Here is a 5401-nt window from a genome sequence, read left to right as displayed (position 1 = left end):
TTGCAGTGTGTGAATCATACTCCACTCGTGACTGATCATCAGATTAGAGACCACGGAGCGTACCCTGGTCTTGGCCTTCCTTCTGCAGGAAAAAAACACGTACTTCAGTGGAAAACTATGTCTGCGCCCAGCACACCCTTCAGGGGTATCCGATTCTAGCCTTTCTTTTTTTTTTTTTAATTTGGATGAGGCTCCACGCCCAACATGGGGCTTGAACTCACCACCCCGAGAGTGGCAGGCTCTCCCGACGGAGCCAGCCAGGCGCCCCTTAGCCTTTCATTATTCTTTTACAACTGTCAATTGTAGGCAACTGACCCATTCCATCTTGTCCGGCAGAGGCCCCTTCACCCCCTCGTGGAAAACCGGTTTTGCCTCCGTGGGCACATTTACTTCGATATTCCTGGCCTATAAACGTGCCTGTTCTGTTGCTTCTTTGAGCCCGTGACAACATCTGACCCAGGTTCACTCTGTATTGGCACAGGAGTCACGGTTTTACCGTTTTTAGAAAATTATCTGTAGCACTTCCTTCGTCAGGTGTTTCCAGACAGCATGTTTGGCTGGGGCGCTGGGAGGGGGGGCGGCTGGGGGGGGGCAGCTCTCTTGGGTGAGTTCAGACGAAACAGGCAGCTGTCCGCCCCCCAGGAGCCCTCTTCAGTCTCCGAGTGAATCCCAGAAAGGGGCTTTGCCCAGGGGGATGGGACAAGGTCTTAGCATCTCTCTCTCTTCCTCTCTGGCTAAGCCTCTAATCAGCTATTTGACCTTGAGACACAACCTCTTTAGGCCTGAGGGTAAGGAAGGGCAGAGTAGAAGCTGACTTATTTCCTGACCGCTTGCTTGGGGTGAGGCGGGGGAGGTTGGGATGATTGATTATCCCTGACAGGAAGCTGGGGTTCAGCGGGGTCATGGAGCCGGCCTGCAGACCACACCTGGACAGAGGTGGACTTGAACTGGAGCCGGGCCTGCCTGCCTGGGAGCTCCAGGCTGTGACCTGCCTGCCCCTCACCCTCCAGGGCCAGACGTCTGCACAAATGACTGGCTGCCCGGGCACGGTCCCATGGTGTCCTCCTGACCTCTCTGCGGTCCCCATCATACAGGTGAGGAAACGGAGACCCAGGGGGATGTCATGACTTGTCCAAGGTCACAGAACCAGCAGCTACAGAGGGCTGCACCCTGGGATTTCTGCTCATCTCGAGGGCGGAGTCAAAGCAAGTTCTGGAAGGCCTGACTTCTTCCCCAATAAAGGCACCCAGAGGGTGAGTGGCAGGAGCTCGTCTAAACATAACCCTTACCAGAGAACCTGGACTCTTGAGGAGATCTGGGCCCCTTCGTAATGACGGTGCTGACGGTCATAATAACAACAGCTCCCATTTTGTGGGCAGGGAGACGCCTGCAGACATGATCTCATTCTATCCCCACTCTTGCCTCCAAGTGAGTGAGTAGCCATCCTCCAGACACGGGGCCCACGGCTGGCCTCACTGCCGGTGGCTTCTGGCCTTAAACCCCTGTTAGCCGCTGGATTGGTCTCTGGGCTCTGTGACCGAGTCCTCCAGACTCTCTTCTGGTCTTTGTTTTTTGTTCTTGTTTTGTTGTTTTGTTTTGTTTTGTGTTAATAATAACTGTGTTGTAGATTTGGGGGTTTTGTTTGTTTTGTTTTAAGATTTTATTTATTTATTTGAGAAAGAGAGAGGAGGGGACGAGGGGAGAAGCAGAGGGAGAGGGACAAGCAGACTCCACGCTGAGCACAGAGCCCCATGCTGGGCTCGATCCCACCACCCTGAGATCGTGACCTGCGCTGAAATCGAGAGTCGGACGATGAACTGACTGAGCCACCCAAGTGCCCCCATCTCTTCTTCCTTCATCTGTCGGATGGAGATAACTCTACCTTCATCATCACCTTTAAGGGGATTAAGTAGCACGTGACTACATGCAGCGGGGGTTCCCTGGATGGGATCCTGCGATGGAAAAAACACATTCGTGGAAACCCCGGTGAAATCGAGTCGAGTCTGGAGTTCGGTGAACAGCATCTAACCCGGGTTGGTTTCCTCCCTGTAGCAAACGTGCAGTGGTTTTTTAAGACGTTAACAGAAGAGAACCTGATGAAAGGTGTGAGGAAACTCTGTATGATCTTAGCAGCATTTCTGTATATCTAAAACTGTTCCCAGTTTAAAAGTTTCTTCTTGGGGAACCTGGGGGGCTCAGTCGTTAAGCGTCTGCCTTTGGGTCAGGTCATGATCCCAGCATCCTGGGCTCAAGACCCACACTGGGCTCCCTGCTCTGCCACATGCCTTTTTTAAAAGATTTTATTTATTTGACAGAGACACAGCGAGAGAGGGAACACAAGCACGGAGAGTGGGAGAGGGAGAAGCAGGCTTCCCACCGGGCAGGGAGCCTGATGCGGGCCTTGATCCCAGGACCCTGGGATCGTGACCTGAGCTGAAGGCAGACGCTTAACGACTGAGCCACCCAGGCATCCAATAAATAAAATCTTTAAAATAAATAAATAAATTAATTAATTAATTAAAAGTTTCTTCTTAGACAAGGTAAGTGAAAAAAAGGGGGAGACCCTGTGAGTTCTTGGGGAGGGGGCCTGGACACTGCCTACCACGGATAAGATGAACAGGAAAGGCCATCAGGTGCTCTGCAATGGGGCATGTCCTAAGCTGGGAGAGGGCATTCACTGATGGAGCACTGGCCAGAGAAGGGGAGGCGGGGGGCACAATCCAGTATGTGGATTCCCAGTTGTTCTCAGGACTGGAGCCTACCCTGCACCCCCCCAGGTGGCCCCAGATGGCTAGGGCCGGGCAACCAGTGTAAGCAAGTGCGTTGGAGCTGGCATTCCCTAACCTGGGAGGCCTCCAGAGCCTAGTGCTAAGGGTAGGGTGGGGAAAGTGCTGGGGCTCCCCTCTGCCCCCACAACTGGGAGACAGATGTCAAAGAGAGGGTGGGAGTGAGGGGTCCCAGAAAATCAGGGTGACCTTTAGCCAGCGTGGGTGCAGATGCTGCCCTTTCTATAAACAAAGCAAGGATTCCTCAGGAAAACCTAATATAGCCAAGGACTCTTGAGCTGGTCCTTTAAAGCTAGTGCAGGTCACAAGTCTACGGGGAAGAGATGCCGAGGAGTATTATCGCTGAAGGCCTGATCAGAAAGAAGGCTGGGGAGGGTTGAGAAAACTCTGGGGCCTTTGAGTCATGGGTCAGGCTACCTGGGGCTCTGCCAAGGCCAGAGCCCAGCTAGAACCGCCCTCGAAAATCTGCACTCCTCCGACCAGCACCCCTCCTAGGCAGGGCCGTGCTCTGGGGCGGCCTCCCAGAGGCCCTGGGCGGAGGAAGCAAACCAGGGTTCCTGGTTCCTTGCCTGGAGCTTCTACTTCATTCATTAGTTCATTCATTCATTCACAAAATCCCAAAGGCTGAGTGGGAGTCAGCCAGCCCTGGGTGCAGAGCCCAGAGCTTCCCAGGCGCTCGCTCTCTGCACTGGGCACAGCTGACTGTTGCTGGGGGCCTGGGGAGAGGGAGGAGGAGGTGCCCAAGGGTCGGACCAAATCAGCAAGGGCCTCTTGGTTTGGTGGAGACAGTGGGTCTTTTTCCTTGAGGACGGAGGAAGCCCGAGCCTCGGCCGAATTCCAGAGCCAAGGGACAGGTAGGTAGGACGTGCAGCCCAGCTTCCCGTTCTCGAAGAAGCAGAGACTGGTTGGAGCCGAGAGAGGCTGTGAGACCCACACCTGGTTAGCCGCAGAGCCCCAGGTGTCTTGAGTTCTAGAGCAGGCTTTTCCCGTGGCTCCCCCACCTCTATTTCTGCTAAGACCTCCTTTCAGACCCAGGCAGGCACCCGCATTCATCTCAACACCTCCACACCTCGGCAGATGGACGAAGACTACGGGCGGACTGGGGTTAGTGTTTCGAACGGGCTGACCCAGACCCAGGGGGATGATCCCCGGGAGCAGGCTTCCGGCAAGGGTGAGAATCGACTTGCCCCAGATGGGTGAAGTGAGTCACTGGGGAGCCGTGTTCACACTTCCTCCTTCCTCTGGGCGTCCATCCAGCTCCCTGGAGGGGGGTGCAGCCCAGATTCCTGGGGCGGCCGTCCTCCTCCCTCCAGACTGGGGTGCCGGCTGTCTGCACCCCCAACTCCTCCACACACCCTGGTAAGTTTCCATCTTGGCCCCGTGGTGTGACTCAGGCTTGACACATCATGTGGGACGTTGGTGGCAGGAAGCTCTGACCTCCCCTCTCCTGCTGAGCTTGACCATGCGTTTCGCTGCCCCCTCCTCTTTCCGGGAGGCTTGACGGGACGAGGCGAAGGACCTGTGGCTGCTCAGCCAGTGGGGGGGTCTCCTTAGAGACAGGGTCTCTGCAGACCAGAGACGGTACGCCCCGGGGGCCGTCCCCGGCTGGGTGCCTTACCACCTGTCAGGGGCTCACGCAGCCAACAGCCCTGGGAGGCCCACCCATCACTGTCCCCATTTTACAGACGGCCTGTGCGACAGTCTTGGGCAATGCGTGACCGTGGTGTCCGGCGGCACCAAGGGCCGGCTGGGGACCCATGTCATGAACCTAAAGCCACACGGCTTTCTCGGTTACATGCTCGGGTCGTGGGGCTCTGGCTGTCGGGGCAGCCCTTGATGAGGGCTTAGGATGAGGTTCCCTTCACATCAAGTTCTCAGGCTGCTGGAACAGGCCCTCGGTGACTACTGATGGCGTGAGTGTTAGCTACTTGGGGCAGGGTGACTTAAAGGGTATCTTACTTTCTTCCGTCTACCTTTTTTTTTTTTTTTTTAGAACAGCTTGATTGAGATATAATTCACATACCATAAAATTCACACTTTTAAAGGTTTTTTTTCACAGGTAGTTTTTGGTGTATTCACAGAATTGTAGAGCCATGCCCGCTGTCTAATATCAGAACATCTTAATCACCCCAAAAGGAAACCCAACACCCCCCCAAAAGGAAACCCTACAGCAACCCCCCCAGCAGTCACTTCCCATTTCCCCCACCCACAGCCTCCCCGTCCCCAACCAGTAATCTACTTTCTGTTTTGTTGTGTTTACCTAATCTGGAGGTTTCTATAAATGGAATCCCATGTGGTCTTTTATGGCTGACTTCTTGCCCTCCTCATGTTTTCAACTTGGACCCCTGCCGTAGCTTTTGTATTCGCAAATATTCATTGTATGAGTATACCCTTTTGTTTCTCCGTTCATGGGCTGGCGGACCCTTGGGTTATTTCCCTTTTTGGCTATCACAAATAGTGCTGCTGGGGATATTCGTGTACAGGTGGGACCCATGTTTTCCTTTTTCTTGGGAAAGGAAACCTGTGAGCAGAGTTGTTGGGGCAATTTTTATGCCGCTTGAATTCTTCCCAATAAGCACATACTTCTTTTATAATAAATGAATATTTTAAAAATC

Source organism: Mustela erminea, chromosome 10 (assembly GCF_009829155.1).
Source record: "Mustela erminea isolate mMusErm1 chromosome 10, mMusErm1.Pri, whole genome shotgun sequence".
Classification (NCBI taxonomy): domain Eukaryota; kingdom Metazoa; phylum Chordata; class Mammalia; order Carnivora; family Mustelidae; genus Mustela; species Mustela erminea.
The sequence above is the reverse complement of the archived record's forward strand: the minus strand, read 5'-3'. Positions refer to the sequence as shown.